General features: G+C 35.5%; 1 protein-coding gene across 9 annotated transcripts in view; it reads right to left on the reverse strand.

The window, feature by feature from the left end:
• ptprdb (protein tyrosine phosphatase receptor type Db) overlaps positions 1-23,578 on the reverse strand; it is a 149,892-nt gene that overhangs the window by 98,965 nt on the left and 27,349 nt on the right. The window contains exon 1 of one of the 9 annotated variants that reach the window (XM_073944961.1): positions 11,100-11,358. The exons of 7 other annotated variants lie outside the window; for them this stretch is intronic. The gene's annotated coding sequence lies outside the window, so the exon portion shown is untranslated. 9 annotated transcript variants of the gene reach the window in all.

Consider the following 23,578-nt stretch of genomic DNA (forward strand, 5'->3'; position numbering starts at 1 on the left):
AAAGATCACAGCTAAACACCATGCATGCACTGTGGAATCAAGTCTAATTTTTCCAAAACCCAAACAGCTTTTCTTACTGTAATGTATTTTTATTCCATCACATGAGCACTCAAACATCTAACAGCAAGGAAAGACAATTATTTAGCCATATGGCCACTGTAATTCAGCACAAGAACATGTAAGCGTGTTACAAACACAAACTCTACAAAACCCCTCATTAAGGCTCTGTACAACAGATGCAGCTGTCAGGCCAAGAGACAGATGAGGACAGAATGACATGTAGATGTGGGACAGTCTCGCTGGCAGGCACTCATTGCTTTGACAATGCAGAACTCCAATTAGAGTTACTTTGACATGGAGCAGCTGTGACAGTTAACAGGTACACACATCTGTCTCGCCCAGGCCAAAAGTGACCCGAAGCTCCTGCATATGGAGCGCCTTATGTGTGTCACTATCACATGCATGGGACGTACAGTATGCATATTCTGAGTGACTTCTAACGACTGTTCCATCTTGTGCTTCAAAAGAAAATATGGATTTTTTTTCAACAAAAAATAAAAATACATGAATATACACTGAGAAGCAGCACTGTGCCGCAGTGGGTAGAAGCAAGAAGGTCGCTGGTTCGAACCTCGGCTGGGTCAGTTGGCATTTCAGTGTGGAGTTTCCAAAGACACACGCTATGGTAAGCTAGCGTATACATGTAAATGAGAGTGTATGGGTGTTTCCCAGTGATGGGTTGCAGCTGGAAGTGCATCCGCTGCATAAAACATATGCTGGATAAGTTGCCGGTTCATTCGGCTTTGGCGACCCCTGATTAATAAAGGGGCTAAACCGAAAAGAAAATGAATGAATTAATAGTATACACTGAATTAAAATCAATGATAACGGCCTCTGTGGAATCTTAGTGCAAACTAAATATCGCAGAACTTAAAAAAATAACTTACAACCACATTGAATGGCTAAAAAATGTCTGCTACTTTTCTTATACTGATCATTTTTAAAGTCAACCAATTGTATTTTAGGTGGAATGGCAGATCATATAAGTGATGTAACTGAAACTATTTCATACATTCTACATTACGATATTAATGATGCCTAAATAGAGTTTGCTGCATTTTGGGCATTATTTTCCTGGGGACAATATTTACAGTTAGTCAGTTTGACCACTCAGAGGATGTGATGTCTAATAAAAATGTAAAAATGCTATATTTATACCATGTTGTTCCTTTTATCTATTCATTGCTTTTATAATTATTCGATTAATCAGCCACTGTTTATCGTGGCTTTACAAAGGCCCAATCCCAATTCTATTTTTGTGCCCCTACCCTTTCCCCTTAGCCCTTGAAAAAGAGAGTGAAGGGCAAGGGCTTCAAAATTTAGAAATGGGACAGCACTACAAGACCTACACAGTTCATCATATGTCATCACGAGCTGATATGAGATCGACGATCACAACCGCTGTAGTTATTCCAGTTGTTTTATCATATCATGTTATCATAACGATCTAATGTGGCAATAAGATCGTACCTGTACTGTGCATTTACACAGTGGCCATATTTTATCTATGTAAACACACAAAAAACAACATTAATATTATAGCAGACACTGTAAAAAGGTCATTCCCAGCCACTAGACCAGGGGTGGCCAACCTTGTTCCTAAAGAGCCACCTTTCTGCAGATTTGAGTTGCAACCCATATCAAACACACCTGCCTGTCATTATCACGTGGTGTTCAGATCCTAATTAATTGGTTCAGGTGTGTTTGATCTGGGAAGCAACTGAAATCTGCAGGAAGGTGGCTCTCCAGGCGCAGGTTGGCCACCCCTGCACTAGAATTGTGGCTGGTTTATTCTGGGAAATTTTCTTACCTCTTGGTTTTAAGTGTGGTCCTGAATAGTCTCTGTTTCAAGGGGTATCTAGCCCTTTCCCTTAGCCTTACGCCTTCAAGCTAAAGAGAATTAGGACACCCCTACCCTTTCACATGAACGCACAAAACAAGGGGTAGGGGTAAGAGGAAGGGCTAAGGGGTAGAATCAGGATTGGGCCAAAGTCATGAATTATAGATGACTAAAATAATGATTGTTAATTTAGGATTGCACTTTATTTTATAGCATTTTTTTTAATGGTAAGTCAATAACATAAACAATTGGCAAGGTAGATAGTCACTATAGCTCAGAGGGAAGAATATGGGGTGGATATAAACTGATCATATACTGATAAAAGATAAAACATCAGAACGGAGAATCTAATTAGATATCATGATACTGATTTAATTTAATTCAGGGATTTAACCATGTAAATACTAGAGGCTGCACAATATATAGTTTCAGCATTGATATCGCAGTGTGCGCATTTGCAAAAGTCACACTACATGGTCTGCAGTGTCGAGCCTGGATTATAGTTAAGCAGCACAGTAGTTTAAATCATTTGTCAGTGGTGGAGTCTGTGCAAAACAGAGGAATAACAGAATTTTTAATGTGTTTTAAGTCATGTAACTAAGCATGTCATGTTATTTTAAACCATCCAAACAATAAATTATACATTAGTACTAGTGATGCTGCAATACTATTAAACTAATCACTACAACATCCACGGTTCATTATGCATAAGGATTTTGTTTTGTTTTTCGGTTTTTCATTGAAATGTAAAAAAACTTATTTTGCATTTCCACCATTCCTTTAATGAGCTACTGTATATGCATAGCTAGTATTTTTCAACCAATGATACACTTCTGGTGAAGGCTTAATGTGACTATTTTCAATTTCATAAAGTTCTTTTACAGCATCGATGTTGTAATGTTATTTAAATACAATCAGTTAAATTGACCTAAGCACTCATTTAGCTGTTAAAATCAAATGTAAAACGAGATAAAAGACAAAGTAACCACTAGCGCCATCAGGATCAGCAGGTGAGCACAGAAACTCCATTGAAAATACTGGGGTCATATTTTGGTGAAGTGTATTTATAAACTAATTTCGAGAGGATCATGTGCTTATGATTGCTTGCAGCTGGCCCCGCTTTATTAAATTTATGATTCACCAATCAGATGATTCCTAAGCCACTATAAATACCCTAAGTTCCATATGACAGCCATCTATGTTTTGAAGAATCCCCCCTTTCCCCCCTACTCCCCCTCCTTTCCTAGATGGGTGGCACGGTGGCCCAGTGGTTAGCACTGTTGCCTTACAGCAAGAACGTCACTGGTTCTAGTCCTTACCAAGCCAGCCTACGTTTCTGTGCGGAATTTACACTTTCTCCCCGTGCTCACGTGAGTTTCCCCCGGGTTCCCCGGTTTCCTCCCACCGTCCAAAAACATGCAACTTAAGTTATTTAACTAATCCAAATCGGCACCATAGACATGCTCCTAGAAAATAGGTATCTCTTAAGAGCAATCCCTATCTATTCATTAGTTACAACAGCAGGAAAGTTCTCGAGATCTACCTGAGCTCAAATGCCTTGCAAATGGGAGGGAGCCCCGGGCTCGAGGATCTTATGAGCTCAGGGCTTTCTCCCGGGAAGCATGCAAAACAAGCTTTATAATCAATCATCAGCTAAGTGTGAACTCTTGAAAAATACATTGTGGTGGGAAATGGAATTTAGTTCTTTTCTGGTCTGTGACCCAATTTATATTGCATATCTAGCAGGCAGTGAAGATCACTGATTTTTTGAAGAAATCACACTTTAAATGTGGCAGTTTTATAATGGAAAGACAGATCACCGAAAGCGCTGAGGCTGGCTAGCTGAAATTAAAAGTCCATGTGCATTTATCCCATTAATATCTGAACTAGCTCTGTGCATGCTAAAATGCATGTCCATGCGTTGAAACATGGTTCCCTGTGAGTAAATATCCATCAGTAAGCAATAAAGTAGGAGATGCTTTCACGTGAAAATGAAAGTGACGTGAGCCGCATGTCAGAGATCTGAGAAGTGCTTCATCTAAACAGCTGAATGAAAGTTACGAGCCACATATTAATTCTTCTCAATGGTAAGACTCAGTTATGTCCACCCCACTTGGAGAACATTCAATTGGTGATGCCTTAAAATATAAACATTCAGGATATTGTGTTGTTAGTTTCTCAATTGGGCTGCATCTTAAAGTAAAAACACACTTAATCCTGCTGTCTGTTTTTATTTTTAATCAAACAACAAAAGATCATGATCACTCTGCTCTTGATTGAATAACTATAAAGCTCAGTAATAGTAAACCTTTATTCAATTTATGCAGTAAAGATTTTATTCAGTATGCATTGTTATTGATTTTTTTAAAACCTGAAAAGCACTGTTTATTTTAGTATTATCTTTTCAATATTGTATTAATTATATATTGTATTTTACTATCTTTTCTTTTTATTAAACAGTGCTTTTTTAATGAACATACTTACTAAAACTGCATCCTACAAACCCAAAAACTAAACAGTAAGAAGTCTGTATTGTTGCATTCCTAGTTTCTACAAACATTTGTACAGTTTTTAATTATTTATACAATAAAAACAGTGTCATATTACATCTATTAATTCAATTTCTGTACCTGAAGACTTTTAGACTCCTCTGTAAACCATAAGGCACTGTTTATTTCATTTGCATCGGTGCTCTAATGTATCTATGCTTGTAATTTGTTTAATATATTTCATGTAGATGCGCTCGCCTACAAAATCATCCCAATCGATCTAAAATTATGGATTCTACTCAAATAGAGTCATTCAATCATCTGTTCATCAATATACAATGCAGAAAAGAAAAACATTGTGCAGTCCGTAGTGTAAATAACACTGTGTAAATAGTATTACTCATCCAATAAATAAATTGGTTTGATAAATATTGCATATAAGCTAACATACCTGTACATGTATGACTACCCTCTATTCTCAATAGACAGTGGGACTGACACTTCATCTCTAATGTAATGTAATGTAATGATTTTCATAATGCAGTGTTAAACCAGGATAAAACTGACTGTAGCTTCTTTTTCAGGTATTCGGAAGTAACTTGATTCCTAAAAAAACAGGGATTTTTTTTTTTAAAAGGACCTGAATTGCCAGTAAATGGCTCTTAAATATTTAAAAAGCCGCACACTTGAGAAGACAAACAGCTTGTATAAATGGATTACCATAATTTCGTGTTTTATATCCCACAAATGGGATTTGCAGCACTAAGCTAAAACAAACCGTAATCACTATAACAAGCGTCTTATCACTAGTGACTGAGCAATATTCGTTTTATTCATCATACTCCCTCATTTGTTATGACAAAGTCCTTCTATTGCAAAATTTTGTGGAACATGACATGCAAGGCGTAGTACTGAGGTGCTTTCCATATCCATATAGCTGGCAGTAAAACAAGCAATAAAATCTCTCATAAACCACTCATGAATCGTTCGAAATTGGAAGCAAATTGGATTGAATTAGACTTTTCAAAAATTCAGCAGAAACAGTGCTGTAAATAACAGTGAGTTTATGTGGCTTGAAGACAAAAACGATTATTGTGTGACTGAACAGACTGAACTGGAACACGTTCAATTATAGCCATTACAATAAATATAATGTGATCTAAAATAAAGCTGAAACTGATATTCAGTGCACTTATTTATACCTGCATCATGTTAAACTGCCACACGGGAACCTGCAAGAGTTTAAAATGACTGAGAGTCATTGAATTTAGTCTTTTAAACTGATTTGTGGAATTTGTGAATCAAAAATTATTATTTTCTATAAAAACCCCTGCCTCCATGCCTCATTTTGAGGTGACTTTTCAGTTTATTCATTACAATTTGCATTTGTATAATATTATTATAAGTGGTATTATTTGTTATATGCATATATAGATATAAATTTGATTTAATAAAAACAAGTTTATATTTGTCCACCTGTCGAGCATAAGAATAGGACGTATGTTTGGATATAACTTTTAGACACATTTCGTTAATATTGTTCATTTATTCGTTTGCTGGAATTTAGAACTGAATTCAGAAGTAGTTTTCAAACAAATCTTTGCACTTAACAAATAAAATTAATTATGTAGGCTAATGGATGTCTTCAGTGGAGGGCATACGTTTTCTTTTCCACCAAAGTAAAGAGTAAAAGTAAAGTAAAGAGAAAGTAAAGAGGCCCAATAAATGAGGTTCATTCTTTATCCTAGTGCAGATGGTCTGTTTAACTGTTTCCTCGATAGTGAAGTGTTGAGTTTTTCCACTTACAAAGTCCACCATTTAAATAGCAAATGCACCATGGCGTGATGCAACTGACTGGTTTAATGCACGTTACGCTCAAAACACACCCATAACTCATTAAAAGAATAAGTACAACTCTGTTAGACCATGTACCAGAGCGTAAAGCGTATTTTTATCCTTAAGATAGCAAAAGTGGATTCGGAGATGCCCTTAATGCACCTTGCGCTTTAGACTTTGCGCCTAGATTGTTAAAATAGAGTCCAATGTTCTTATAAGAATAAAACTTTGGGATGTCCTGATCAGGTTTTTTGCCTTTGAGTCTAAGTCATTTGATATACTGATACCAAAACCTGATCTAAAACTTAAATTATATATATATATATATATATATATATATATATATATATATATATATATATATATATATATATATATATATATATATATATATATATATATATATATATATATATAATAAAGATGAGTGAAGATTCAGGGTGTTCCTTATTTTTTATTAAATTTATTTTATTTTATTTTTACATATTTGTGTGTATATATATATATATATATATATATATATATATATATATATATATATATATATATATATATATATATATATATGGTCACACTTTACAATAAGGTTCGTTAGTTAATGTCAATTAATGCATTTATTAACATGAACAAACAATGAACAATACATTTACTATTGTATTTGTTCAGGCTAGTTAACGTTAGTTAATGAAAATACAGTAGTTCATTGTTAGTTCATCACGGTGCATTAACTAATGTTAACTGTAAATGTAATGTTATGTTATGTTAAATGTTATTGTAAAGTGTTACCATATATGTATATATATATATATATATATATATGAGTCCTGATCGGGAGGTAACATTCGATTCCGATCGAGTCTGAAATCGCGTGATCGGACCTGTGATCTGATCTGGACACAGTAAAAGTTTCACACCCTTTTCTCCTCAGATTCGGGCACGGTGTCCAACAAAGAGGCAAAAGTGCTCTGAGACTTTAGTTCATGAATTGTACATCACTACAAGTCTCCTTGATCAGCACTCTTTGATGTTTAGCTTATAGAACCATTCCTATTAAATTATGCTCAAATATGGTTGAATCCTGCAAGATCACCGCAAGTTCATGGAACCTCACACATTCTATGGCTTTTATAAAGGCAAATGTTTAAAGTCAATGTTCTTTCTCTTACCTTAGCTGAGACAACCAGACGCTTTTTGTATATTAATTTACACAGTGGCTCTGTGTCGCTATGTCAACATTGCACTATTTACTTCCCAACTAGATCAACATAGCAACAATGGCTCTGCAATGGCATGTATTTGGGGCAGGATTATCTGCTTATTTGAACGATGGCAGAGAGAAGGGAATGTTCACAAATTCGAAAAAAAAAAAAAAAAATTATTAATCATAATAATAACCATAACTGATGCGATGGCTCAATGGTTAGCACTAGCAAGAAAGTCATTGGTTCGAGTCCTGGCCGGGTCAGTCGGCATTTCTGTGTGGAGTTTACATGTTCTCCCTGTGTTCGTGTGGGTTTCCTCCAGGTGCTCCAGAGAAGTGAATAAACTAAATTGGTCGTAGTGTTTGAGTGTGAATGAGTGTGTATGAATGTTTCCCAGTACTGGGTTGCAAATAGGGCATTCGCTGTGTAAAACATATGCTGGATAAGTTGGCAGTTCATTCCGCTGTGGAAACCCCTGATGATTAAAGTGACTAAACCGAAGGAAAATCGAATGAATGAATAATAATCATAGTAATGAAAATATTCATTTTTGTAAAGCCAATTAGCATCCTGAAAAAAATTAACACACATCACATTTTTATTTTAAGTATTTTAAATAGACTACATTTGTATTTAAATAAACAAATGTATGTGATGACTGCATATTAATACTTGCAAAAATGAATAAAAATAGACTTGAAATATTGAGTTTAAATGATTTTATTTTGTAAAAGGGATAAATCAAAAGAGTTATGCATGAAAATAAAAAAACTTTATATGAAATTGTTCATCACTTGTACAGGTTTGCAGTCATCATAACAAATACAGAAAAGCCATGCTTTATTTTAACGTCTATCTGTAAGCAACAATCTTGTCTTCTGTCAGCATGCTGTGATATGATTGTTCACAAATAGTAATGACAACAATAGAACAACTTAATAGTAATGTGTGTGTGTGTGTGTGTGTGTGTGTGTGTTTTCTAGTGATAATTGTTCATTCTACAGGCAACTCTTTTCAGGTATTCCAACAAAAAGAATAATATTGGCTTATTGAAAGATTTACACATACAGTACAGTTGAAGACAACATAACAAGCCCTCCTTTGATTTGAGATCTTTTAAAATTGTCAAATTTCCCAAGTGATGTTTAACACAGCAAGGAAGTTTTCACAGTCTTTCCTATAATATTTATTTCTTCTGTAAAAAGTCTTATTTGGAATAAAAGCAGCAACTTTTTTTTAAAGGGCTACAAAACAAACCAATGTTAAGGATGGACTTGCCTAATTAACCGAAATTGCCTAGGTAAATGTATAAACCTTGTCTTTAAATGGTACTTTAAACATAATACTAGTTTCTTGTAAAGTAACCGGTAAATTATGTACTGTCATCATGGCAAAGACAAAAGTTATTTGAAATTAGCTTTTAAAACTGTGCTTGTTAATAAATGTTGTCTATGTTAAATAGCAATAAACAGAGTTAAAATTTTACAGGGTGACACAGTGGTTAAGTGGTTAGCACTGTCACCTCACAGCAAGAAGGTCACTGGTTGGTTGGCATTTCTGTGTGGAGTTTGCATGTTCTGATGGTGTGGGTTTCCTCCAGGTGCTCGGGTTTCCCCGCACAGTCCGAAGACATGGGGTATAAGTGAACTGAATAAAACTAAATTGGCCGTATGTGTATGAGTGGGAATGAATGTGTATGGATGTTTCCCAGTACTGGGTTGCAGCTGAAAGGGCATCCGCTGTTTAAAACATATGCTGGATAAGTTGGCGGTTCATTCCACTGTGGTGACCCCTGATGAATTAATGGACTAAGCTAAATTAAAATGAATGCATAATTTTTTACAGAAGGGCTAATAATTTTGACTTCAACTGAGTACAGTATATCATTTTAATATAATCATATTATTGGTAAAATCAATAATATGTTATTAAACTTAATAATACAATTAAGTTATGATAACTCTAAGGGGGTCCGCATACAAGATGTATTTTGTTCAATATACTTTTTTTATTCTGGGTCTTTACAGACAGAAAATGCATAAAATGGATCACTTTGGTCCATCTTTTTATTATTTAGCAATATATTTTAAATCACATGTGTCAATTACAAAAATCTAGAAACTTCTGTTCCATTCCATGGTGCTTTATCTAGCTCATGCATTGACAACTTTTGCGCTCTTTTGCATCTTTTATGCTTAACAGTAGCTTTAAGCACAACATAAATACAGCATAGTGTCAATTGAGGCAGCAGTTACAGTCCCACATTTGTCTGAAACTCAATCACCCTGCCCCAATCCATCAGACAGGCCATCTTTACCACTATATAATGGACATTAAAAAGATGTTCTGAAGACAGTTAGAAGTCATTTTGCAGAAGAACACTTGAACCATATGGTTTTGACAGTAATGCACATGCAGAACACTTGAGCTGATCAAGCCTTAAGCACTGAGCACATCAGTGCTATTAAACTCTTCTCCAGTTTCAGGAAGAGAATTTACTGCTATAGCTGTCAGCTCAGTGTCATAAGCACAACTTTCAACTAGCAGAAGCACTTAGGACCCACACCTATAAATGGTATCAGAGACGCACGTCTGTGCAATAAGCACAGGGATTGTGTCTCTGTGATGTCTACATTATTCATATAAGCCATATGCCACTGAAGCTGAGGCAACCTGCTTTTCAAACAGTGCAAGTTTTCAAGTGTGCTCCGAGCAACCCTTAGTCTGCAGGTATGGAAAAGAAATAAATTATTCAAAACTCAGAAAATCACTCTCTCTCTCTCTCTCTGTCTCTATGCCCATCTGTCAAATTCTCACTTGGGCTGCTCATGCTTTGGGCATGGCAGGTCAACCATTTACACCTCAGACCATCCGCCAATCTCTCTGTTCCGTTCCTCCAAATTTATTCCCCTGCATATGCAAACCTTAATACCCTAACATCATAATATCCCTCGCTCTCTCCCTCCCTCGCCCTTCTGTCTCTCACACACACTAAGAGCATTACGAGGTATAGCAAAAGTCATCACACATAATCCCCTTCCATGTGAACTTTGTTCAAATGTAGAGCCATTCAGTGTATTGGTCCATTAAGAATATGCTTTTAATGATCCGTGCAGAACATTCCGTCATAAACAGTAATACTTTAAGCTCAGCATAATGCCCTCGGGCACTGGGTTCCCCAAACATCACTGAATGAGCTAAAAGGCAGCAGTGGGGAAACCACAACAAAAATGCAAGGCAATTAAGACAATAAAACCAAATGCATTTGCCTATACACACACACAGACACACCACACCACACACACACATATATTATGCATATATACATACATATATATATATATATATATACATATATATATATATATATATATATATATATATATATATATATATATATATATATATATATATAAAGAACATGATGCAATAGCCATCAAAAACACGTTATGCTGATATGCTGCTAGCAAAACAGCATCCAAAAAGTGGAGATGAGAATGCAATAGTGTTCAGTATTAGCTTGCCTATGATTGGGAGGAAGCAAGAGGGGATTGCCCATCGATTCACATACAATTGCAGCTCGGGTGTCTGACTGAATATATAACAATGAAATTATTTAGTCATTTTCCCAATAATGAGCAGGAAGCGGATGATTCTTTACTCCTCGCCTACCTGATCAACATCGCTGTCGGGTTCAGGTTTTCATTCGGGTCTCACCGGCTCGGTCCCGCCTGTAAATTCATCTATAAGCAGCACAAAAATAATCCAGAAGCCAGTCCTCTCCCTTCTGATGTTCACCGGTGCTGGGCTGAACTATAAAAAGCACAACAGCGGCAAAAGCACTGCGTGTTTCCAGCGCTCGTAAAGAGCTCGCAGGTCTCGCTTTTTGATGATGCTGATGCTGTGTGTGCAGCCGAGCGCGCGATCATACAGAGGCGCTCGCGCACACGCTCACACACTCGCTCGCTCACTCACGCGCACAGCGGAATATGAGGGACGCGCTCGAGTCAGGACAGAGCGGCGGCGGCGTGACGTCAGGTGCCCCGGAATGAATCTCCGGTTGAGACAAAATAAATAATTTGGAGGAATTGCATTTGCACATCGGAGAGACTTAAGGTAAACGTCCAGAAACGAGGTCAATCATATCTGACAGTTTGTACGGTGACCGTTCATAGTCCCTGCGCTCATCTTTAACATCTCTTCTTTTTTTTCTTCTTTTTTTTTGCAGTAGGCTCACTGTTAGCTAACTTACTCGTCGTGACACTGTTTTAAAACTAGATGTAGGCTACATTAAAAGGAAATATTCTCCTTTTCTGGCACCAAATGAATATAGATAGGCTTAAAATAAATGTGCCATATGGTAATTATTAAATAAAAGCTCTTTAATGTCTAAGTTTTGCTTAGTAGCCTATATTTTAAAACGTGAAGTTGTGCTTTGTTATATGGTTACAAAGTAGGAAATATTGTTACACTATGCATGGTATATTCAATTCAAGCAACATTAAAGGGATATTCACCAAAAAATGAATTTAATCATTCACTCACCCTTATTAAAAAAATACATGTAAGTTGGAAACTGGCAACCATTGACAGGCACAGTGTAGGAAAAACAAATACTATTGAAGTAAATGGTTATCGATTGTTTGAATTAATCCCTTTTCTTAGCATAATTTATCAACATCACATGCTTTTTTTTGCCATTATCCTTTTGATTATTCCAGCCTTCTTATCACATACGCATACCTTCTCATCACACCTACATACTTTTGCATATATTCATGGCACATAAAAGTCAGTCTACAGGGCTTCAAAGACAACCCATGATTTCAAAGATCTCCTTTTTCCCCAAGTGGTTCTACAATGGCAAAAATGTATTAGATAAAATTAATGCATAAAAAATTGCCCTTCCAAATGTAAGATATGTACTTGTACAGGTGCAGATATTATTTTTCCCTCATAGAAACACGCTTTTAATGGACAGTTCACCTAAAACAGAGAATTGTCATAATTTACTCTTCTTTTTTGTTTGACTTTCTGTCTTGTCTTGAATGCAAAAGAAGATGTTTTGAAGAATGTTGGAAACCTGTAACCATTGACAGCCATAATATTTGTTTTTCCTACTATGAAAGTCGATGATTACAGTCAAAATATATTCTTTTGTTATCAAACAAACAAACAAAAACAAAAATCAAAAATGGCATGGAACATGGAAGTCAAAGGTAAGTAATTGATGACATAATTTTGATTTTTGGAGGAACTATCACTTTAAGGAATCATGCTGTTAATTTACTTCACATCAGGCAATTCAAGAGGTCACTTTTTTCTTCAGATAAGCATTAATATATATATATATATATTTTTAGATGACTTCTCATTTATAAAATGCAAATCAATGGGTTCTGGCTATTTTGAGGGTCAAATACCATAGACAGGATAAACTAAATTAATACCTGTGGTTTCTGATGATACATTGAGTAATTACTGAAATCAGTCTGTGCAAGAAAACATTATACCCACATTAGCTTCAATCCACATCCAGTCATTCATTCATTTTCTTGTCGGCTTAGTCCCTTTATTAATCCGGGGTCACCACAGTGGAATGAACCGCCAACTTATCCAGCAAGTTTTTACGCAGCGGATGCCCTTACAGCCACAACCCATCTCTGGGAAACATCCACACACACACTCATACACTACAGACAATTTAGCCTACCCAATTCACCTGTACTGCATGTCTTTGGACTGTGGGGGAACCCAGAGCACCCGGAGGAAACCCACGCGAAGGCAGGGAGAACATACAAACTCCACACAGAAACGCCAACTGAGCCGAGGTTCGAACCAGCGACCTTCTTGCTGTGAGGCGACAGCACTACCTACTGCGCCACTGCCTCGCCCACGTCCAGTCATGTCATGTCATATTTAATATTAAAGGGCTTTTTACAACGTCAATTGTGTCAAAGCATATAGGTCTAAAAAAAGAATAAAAAGTCATAATGATATTCAGATTGTAAAACATAATTCAACACATTCAAACTGTGATTTGTGGAATATTTTCAGCATATTCAACGCTATTTCACGGCAATCCATAACTTTTTGATTGAATGAAGCTCATGAATTCTTAGATTCTTAAAAACAATTACTCTGTCAAACTTAACACCAATATGGGGCAATAAAAATGTTGTACCAGGGAGGAGTGACATTGGATGCTAAAAATTTATGCTTAAAAGTATACGCCAATTAAAATATTTTTACGAGGAAGATAAAATTGCTCTCGTTCCAATAATTGGTGAGAAAATTTAATATACCTCAGAATTTTTTTTTTATAATATTAAGTAACGCAAATATTCCTGATACCTGTCCAAAATGCAGTGAAGAAGTGGGTACCCTTTATCATTGTTTGTGGGAGTGCAATGAGATCCAAACATTTGGACAGAGATTCTTATCATGATTGGTAAATTAATTGAAGAAAATCTACATTTGATTCCTAAATTATGTTTATTTCATACACTGTAAACCTGTATCTGAACACAAGCTAACGCAAACTATTGGATTTTAGTTTACTCTAAGCAAAGCGTGTTATTGCTTTAAATTGTAAAAAAAAAACTCGAAGGCCTTCCTGTGGACAATGGATAAAAAAAATTATATTTAATATTTAATAATAATAATAATGCGGTGAGGCAGTGGCGCAGTAGGTAGTGCTGTCGCCTCACAGCAAGAAGGTCGCTGGTTCGAACCTCGGCTCAGTTGGCGTTTCTGTGTGGAGTTTGCATGTTCTCCCTGCCTTAGCGTGGGTTTCCTCCGGGTGCTCCGGTTTCCCCCACAGTCCAAAGACATGTGGTACAGGTGAATTGGGTAGGCTAAATTGTCCGTAGTGTATGAGTGTATGTGTGAATGTCTGTGTGGATGTTTCCCAGAGATGGGTTGTGGCCGGAAGGGCATCCGCTGCGTAAAAACATGCTGGATAAGTTGGTGGTTCATTCCGCTCTGGCGACCCCAGATTAATAAAGGGACTAAGCCGACAAGAAACTGAATGAATGAATAATAATAATTCCTTACATTTATATATGGCTTATCTGGACACTCAAAGCACTTTACACATTTTGGGGACTAATCTCCTCATCCACCACCAGTGTGCAGCATCTACCTGGATGGCGCGACAGCAGCCATATTGCACCAGACTGCACATTACACCAGCTGATTGGTGGAGAGGAGATACAGTGATGAAGCTAATTATGATATGGGGATGGTCAGGAGGGCATGATGGTGGGCAAATTTGGCAAGGATGCCAAGTTTAAAGTCCTACTCTTTTTTTTGAAGAACTCTTTTTAACAGGACCTAGGTTAAACGTCTCATCCTAAAGACAACACTCACATTGCACTCATATAAATTATGGAAAAGGATTTCTGTAAACTATGCATTTTGTGACAGTAAACAATACAGTATAAAAAATAGAGAATTGAGAGAAGAGTATTGACAATTGGAATCTTTTTGGCTTGAGACTTCCGTCTCATTCATTTCCATTGTTATTTGGATGTTAAAAACAGCTCATTATGCTGCTAACTGATGTTATCTTATTACAGTATATTATACCAATTTTATGTACAGTAATGAACACACTTGTTTTTAGAGCAAGTAGTTTGACTGTTTTCTGACGTTTATTATTTCTAGTCATTTCTCCCATAGGTAACTGAATCGGAAACTCCTAAACAATTTCAAATGCGAGCACAGCTAACGGGAGCACAGATCAATAACATGATACGATAGACTTTTTATTTTGTAAATTATATTAGAAGATATACACTAACTGGCCACTTTATTAGGTACACCTGTTAAACTGCTCGTTAATGCAAATTTCTAATCAGCCAATCACATGGCAGCAACTCAAGACGATCTGCTGCAGTTCAACCCGAGCATTAGAATGGGGAAGAAAGGTGATTTAAGTGACATTGAATGTGCATGGTAGTTGATGCCAGACGGGTTGGTCTGAGTATTTCAGAAACTGCTGATCTACTGGGATTTTCACGCACAACCATCTCTAGGGTTTATAAAGAACGGTCTGAAAAATATTCAGTGAGCGGTAGTTCTGTGGGTGCAAATGCCTAGTTGATGCCAGAGGTCAGAGGAGAATGTTTAGACTGTTTCTAGCTGATAGAAAGGCAACAGTAACTTAAATAACCACTGGTTACAACTGAGGTATGCAGAAGAACATCTCTAAATGCATGGCTAAAGCAGCAAAAGACAACAGCGGGTACCACTCCTGTCAGCTAAGAACATGAAACTGAGGCTACAGTTTACACAGTCTCAACAAAAATGGACAATAGAAGATTGTAAAAACGTTGCCTGGACTGATGAGTCTCGATTTCTGCTGCGACATTCGGATGGTAGGGTCAGAATTAGGGATCAAGAACATGAAAGCATGGATCCATCCTGCCTTGTATCAATGGTTCATGCTGGTGGTGTAATGGTGTGAGGGGTATTTTCTTGGCACACTTTGAGTTCATTATTGAGTATTGATGCCGACCATGTCCATCTCTTTATGACCACAGTGTACCCATCTTCTGATGGCTACTTCTGGCAGAATAACGAGCCATGTCATAGAGCTCGAATCATCTTAGACTGGTTTCTTGAACATAATAATAGCCCCTTTCACACAGTTGTACCGGTAAATATCCAGAAAAGTTCCAGAACGACTATACCGGTAAATTTAAAATAGCACTGTTCACACTGGCGAGGACGTTACAGAATTTTTCCCAGAAAAGACCATTCACACATCCATTCCAAAATACCGGTAAATTCTGACATCATTAACCAGACATGAACTCTCGATGGCTGCACTTGTATTTGTAAACATTTTACTGCATTACAAACTCTGTGGATGGATAAGTATTGTGAACAACTTTGATGAAAACATATAGAGAAACACTTTCGCATGTCGAGATGTACATAATACGTGTGTGTGCTGGTGCTCACCGGCTGTTTCACGTGCAAACGCAACGCGTCATGCAACTGAAGGAAGCAGAGCTTGAAAGTAAACAAACGACAGCTTATCATAAGCATCTTATCAATAATTATTTACACAGTTGGCATAAGAAGGAAAATTGAAACGTGATCTGATTAACATCTAGCAGCTAAATGTGTCTCTGGAAAAATATTTAAAGGCTTTTATCTTTTTAAACAGCACAGATGTGAATGTGTCTGAATGTCTGATTGGCTGAAGTAGACGTTTCACGTCAGCGCGCTCTATACGTGCATTCGCTCTTTCCAGCTATTTTCCTTCTTCGTTCACACAGCGCAGCATTCCAGGAAATTACCAGTAATGTTACAACTTCTCTGTGCGTAAAATAGCCGGAATTAATTTATCGGTATTCTCAATCCAATAGAGCACCTTTGGGATGTGGTGGAATGGGAGATTCGCATCATGGATTTGCAGCCGACAAATCTGCAACAACTGCATGATGCTATCACGTCAATTTGGACCGAAATCTTGAAGGAATATCTCCAGTACCTTGTTGAATCTATGCCCCAAAAGGTTAAGGCAGTTCTGAAGGCAAATGAACTCCAACCCGGTACTAGTAAGGCGTACCTAATAAATTGGCCAGTAAGTGTATTTTAACATTTAATTGAAAAAATACTCATTGTTATATTGTCTTTTTTTCTACAACACAATGCGGATTAAAAAAGTTCTTGTTTTTATGCAATCTCAAGCAAGAAATGCACAGATGCTTATGATGAACTGTTTTAATTAACTGTTCACTGCAGCAGATTTCAATTCTATGCAAATTTAGGTAGCATTTTTTTTTCTACAAGGCTGCATTTGAACAATACACAAAATAAATGCAAAATGAAGTTAGTCTCATTCTCATGCTCACTGTCTGTTTCTCTCTCTCACACACACACACACACACACACACACGGACATGCACACACACGTTTGCAGTCACAAAGATGAATGCATCATCAGTACCCCAGTTCCCACAGCGATATGTAAATGAGGGCATTAATTTGCTTTAGTTGCAGAAAGTGTGCAGGTAACCAAAGACCCAGCAGCCCCTGCATAAAAACACTCGCACGCACATAAAGAAGAGTTATTTCTGGAAAAGCAGTTAATCGACGATACAAATGTAATGTTGAATACCTAATGGATCTTACAGGCAAACATTTTTACAGTGCTTTAGTGGATAGACGGTGCTTTTCGACGCTCTTAATCAGAATGTCAGAGTAAGAGCAGAAGCCACTCGACATTTTCACCAAATGAACACACAGCAAGACACCAAACACAAGCATGCGCACGCACGCACACGCAACATCAGAGTGCTGACATTTAATTAATCGCAATCTGGCCTTTAAAAATGAACGGAGGAAAGAGTAACAGAAACTGTGATGAGTATCCTCTGATGAACTGTTAATTACAAAACCGACACTCATATTGTGCTTATACGAGTTCTCTGAGTCTGTGTGCATGTGTGTGCATGTGTGTGTTTTTTCCTCTAAAATGGTTGGTACTCTGTAATCCTCGCACTAATCTGATTCCTTCTGTGAGTGTTAGCATGCACGTGAAAAAGAAAGAGAAAAAGCCAAGCCAACCCATCCCCCTTTATATTCATCTCTACCACACACACTCACAGAGAACACACACAGGGTATTATCATGATCGTATGACCACTGTCTATTTTTTTGCTGACCCGAATTAAGTATAAGAGACATTTCCCATATACTGATCAACTCCGGCTGACTTCATCCTGTATTGTACATGAGTCCGTCTACATTTAATTCAACTAAAAACATCAGACTGAACTGCCTCGTGAAAGAAAAACACACACACATACATGAACACATACACACAATGGGCTGTTTGTCACAGTTCAAGTGTGAGCCTAATCTGTTCTAATGTTCGACTGAAGTGACTATAATCGGATATTTTAATTATATCCACACTATTGCACATCTAAAAACCCACGCACACATGCTTGCTCTCTCTCTCGCTCTGTGTCATTGAGTGATTGCATGTGTAATACATACACAGTCAAAGCCTAGCAAAACCCACTCTGAATTATCTCTCAAAAATTCATATAGACCGCCGTCATGATGCTGTAGAAGGTAGCACGATCGCCTCACAGCAAGAAGGTTGCTGGTTCAAGCCCTGGCTGGGTCAGTTGGCATTTCTATGTGGAGTTTGTATGTTCTCCCTGTCTTCACGTGGGTTTCCTCCGGGTGCTCCGGTTTTCCCCACAATCCAAAGACATGTGGTACAGGTGAATTGAATAAGCTAAATTGGCCATAGTGTATGTGTGTTAACGAAAGTGCATGGGTGTTTCCCAGTGATGGGTTGCAGCTGGAAGGGCATCCGCTGCTTAAAACACATGCTGAATAAGTGCGTGATTCATTACGCTGTGGCGATACCTGTTTAATCAGGGGACTAAGCCGAAAAGAAAACAAATAAATGAATGAAATCCGTATAGACATGTACATATACTGTAAAATCAAAAATATATCACAAATACATACAGTTGAAGTCCGTTTATTTCTTTCCTCAATTTCTGTTTGACAGAAAGAAGATTTTTTTTCAACACATTTCTAAACATGATAGTTTTATTAACTCATCTTTAATAACTTATTTATTTTATCTTTGTCATTATGACAGTAAATAATATGTGACTAGATATTTTTCAAGACACTTCTATACAGCTTCAAGTGACATTTAAATGCTTAACTAGGTTAATTAGGTTAACTAGGCAGGTTAGGGTAATTAGGCAAGTGATTGTAAAACGATGGTTTGTTCTGTGGACTATTTAAAAAATATATAGCTTAAAGGGGCTAATAGTTTTGACCTTAAAATGGTTTTAGAAAATTAAAAAAAAACAAAATAAAAGAAATTATCAGACAATTATCAGATAATCTGAAAATTTCCTTGCTCTGTTAAACATCATTTAAGAAATATTTTAAAAAGAAAAAAATATCAAAAGGGGGAGAGGATAATTCTGATTTCAACTGTATATTTACTGTATATATATTATAAAACGATTAAGTACAATAAATGCATCCTGGTTGAGAGACTAATAAAAGCAAGAGACTTGTAGTACAAAAACTTCTATATGTTCTATATCTGTATTCAAAATATACACAATTTCCATGAAGTCATGCAGGTGGAATGTGAAAACTATTAATGCTAGAGCAGTGGTCCTCAAACTTTCTTCATCAAATACCATCTCAGAAAAAAAAAAATTGTCTCTCCAAGAACCACCATAATGAGCAGTATTGAAATACAGTAGTTGTTGGTTTGAAATTTTGATATCTAAAACAAAAACTTTATACAATTGTGGATAAGCATCAAAATGCAAATGCTGGCACTATAGTAAGAATTTTAAAAATGTTTTTGAAAGTTTCTTAAGCTCACTGTAAGCAGCATTTGTTTGGTCAGTAAAATTCAGTAGTGTGAAATATTGTTACAATTTAAAATCCCTGTTCAATTTTGTTAACTTGTCCTTAAAGGGATCGTTTGTCCAAAAATGAAAATTAACTCACTATTTACTCACCCTCAAGTGGTTCCAAACCTTTTAAGATTTTTTTTTCTGTTGAGCACAAAAGAAGATATTCTGAAGAAAGCTGAAAACCTGTGACCATTGACTTTCATTGTAGGAAAAACAAATACGATGGAAGTATTGCTTCAAAATATTTTCTTTTGTGTTCAACAGAAAAAAGAAAGTCAAGCATAAATAAGAACAAGAGTGAGTAAATGATGACAGAGTTTTAAGGTTGAACTATCTCTTTAATTCCAGTTTTTGGTGTCACAATACTTCAGAAATTATTTTAATACTAATTTTTTTTTTTTTTTTTGCTAAAGAAAAAATGTAATAAATATTTTTATAATATTTTAGTAGTTGTGATCCACTGTAGTTTTGTGATGATTCATGTGATACACACAAACTATAATGCCTTTTGCCCACAACTTACTTTAATAAATAAAAAGTTTAAAGGAACTGCATTTATTTAAACATTTATTTGAAAATCAAATTTACTGTGTCCTTGTTAAAAAAAAATTATTGATTTAAAAACAAGCAAAAAAAAAAACATATTGAAGCCAAACTTTGTGAAACTTTCTGTGTGAGGTAAAAAAACAATTCATCAGTTACTTTTGAACATCTAATGAAGTTATGTGTGCTCCGGGATCACAGTAAATCTCTCACACGAGACAGCACAGAGCGAGGATGAATAAATGAATCTGAATGACTATGATTACAGAATTCTGAGAGCCCAGAGACAAAATTGCTGGTACTCCTACACTTTGGCTTCTACTGAAACTATATTCATGAGCAGTGAAAAAACATAACTGGCAAATTTGATCCGACACATAAGTCACTCTATATTAAAATGCCACAAAACCAAACATTCCATCCATTCATTGTTAATTCCAAGAAAATCTCAAAATCTTCTTGTGTTAAGCTGAACTTTGACTGAGATGCAGCAGATTTCAAGTTCCAGTGTGTTATGTCAGACTGCATAAGGATAATAAATGTTGAAACTATGTGTATTGCATGTGTTTTTGAATAAAGAGCAGGTCATATTGTATTTTAATTTATCTAATATCAGTGTAAGCCTAAATAAAGCACCAAGACAAAACATTGTAATTTTCTTAGAATATGCATTTAATATTAGAATCATTTTGAAATGATTTGTGATTTTCTGAATCAACGTAGGACTTAAAGGCATAGTTCAAGCAAAAATATGAAAATTTACTTAATGTTTACTCACCCTAAAGTGGTTTCAAACCTTTATGAGTTTCTTTTCTCTGCTGAATACAAACAAAGTCACTTTAAAGAACATTAGAGACCAGTAATCATTTACTTCTATGCTATGGAAATACTATGGAAGTCAATGGTTACAGGTTTCCAACATTTTTCAAAATAACTTATTTTGTGTTTAACTAAAAAAACACTAAAGGGTAAGTACAGTAAATGTTGAAAGAATTTTCGGTTTTGTATGAACTATCCCTTTTAAGCATAGGTCTCAAACTTGACTCCTGAAGGGCCGCAGCTCTGCACAGTTTTGCTTCAACCCTAATCAAACACAGCTGAGCCAAATGTAAATGTAAATAATCGAAGTGTTGAGGTTGACTTTGTTGAGGAATTGAGAATAAGACCATTACTGTAAGGTCTATAAACCCCGCCCTTCCATAAATTAACTCTGCTTTGATTGGTCAGCTGGCCAAGTCATTTTTGATTGGACTTTCTATAACTATTCCATGTCAGAATCAAAACAGCCATTTCAGGGTGCTCGTATATCACACACAGGCAGGGATTAGACAAATACAAATGAAGGTGAGCATTAGAACCCAAGTGCAGTTTATTGAATGAAAGTTTAACAAAAATACTTGACAAAACAGACTTGACAAAAACACGTTTTGACCAGACTAGAAATGAAAGATTAAACTTAATATAAATAATAATAATTTTATATATATGGCTGATTCCAGCGTTATGGATGTGACATTTGCAGTAAAAATTCAAAACATAAATTCGCAGAGAAAGTATACGTTAACATTATATTGAACCATCTGTTTATATTTTCCAAAACAACTAACCACAGACTTATGGGATCAAAAAAATTCAATCTGTGAACATTTTTATACTTTAAATGAGGAAAATAAATAAGCGTTATGGATGTGACAAAAAAAGTCTGCGAGTTTACAGTATACAACATATTTCGTAGAAATTCTGTGAATTAAACTACACAACCCAAAATAAATAATGCTCAACAAAAGGATAAGAATTGGCTCTTTATAGAACAAAACTGATTGATTTTATTTTATTTTGACATAATTGCATTTTTGAGGAAAAAGCTTTGTTATGGATGTGACACTTTTTCGTTATGGATGTGACGGATGTGAAATTGCCATTTGTGTGACTTTGGTAAATCAAATATAATAGTTTGAAAACATTGACAGAGACATTTTTAAGTATTTTTAAAGTACTGTAAAACACTTGCCTGCGCAAAAAATGTAGAAACGATTTCGCTATTTTGGTGAAAACATTTTTCTTTTCATGGCAAGGTTGACATTTTCATGGAATTGCTCATATATATATATATATATATATATATATATATATATATATATATATATATATATATATATATATATATATATATATATATATCATAAACATAAAACATGGACAAATACTTATCAACAGCAGGGTTACACAAACAAAGCTTGACAAGAAACAAATGAAGCATGAGGGCTATATGTACACCAAACACAATGGATCACATGACTAAAGCAGCCCATTAAAGATCAAAAAAGCATATGAGAATAATAACTTAATAATTACTCAAAGAAAACTGGTTTAATTACAGAGTTTAATTAGTTTATTTTATTATTACATTTATATATATATATATATATATTTATAATAATTATAATATATATATAATAATTATTATTATTATTCTTTTTTCATATTTGATGGGAGGTACTGTAGTACACCTTCTAGTTGACCTCACTCAGCTGCCATTAATGTTACTTTTATTATGAATTTGTCTCTACTAAAATAAGCTTGTTTTGTCATAAATTTTATTTTAATTTAGCAAGAATTTAGTCATTATTTAAATACATTTTCATTATCTGACAATTAGAAAGCAAACTGAACTATGTCGTTTTGTAAATACTTTAATTTATATACTGTAATTGATTCTTAAACATCTTACCCTCAAGTTTGTATTCATGTTCTTTATTATTTTAGTTTTTTATTGTTTTTTATTTATTCTTTCATTGTATCTTTTTTTCATTGACAATGCATGTAATTGATATTTTGTGTGTTGTATACAAATTATGTTTACATGTCAACTGTCCCTGCAGACGTCAAAATAATGTTGTTCTTGCTGGATGCTGACTAGACATTGAATTTTGGTTATCTGACGTCATGAGCTAAATCTAATTTATTATTAATGTCTTATGTGCCAGCTGGGTCTTTTTTTGCAAAAAAAAAAAATTATAAAATAAAATAAAAAAACTGCCATTAAAACAAGAAGAAGAAGAAGAAACAAAGAGGAGGTATATGGTGAAAAACAAGCCAGGAAGAGGAAGACAAGACTAAACTACAAAATAAAAGACACCCAAAACACACAATTACAATGCAATACTTTGATCATGTCTA

This window comes from Danio rerio, chromosome 1 (genome assembly GCF_049306965.1).
Source record: "Danio rerio strain Tuebingen ecotype United States chromosome 1, GRCz12tu, whole genome shotgun sequence".
NCBI classification, from domain to species: domain Eukaryota; kingdom Metazoa; phylum Chordata; class Actinopteri; order Cypriniformes; family Danionidae; genus Danio; species Danio rerio.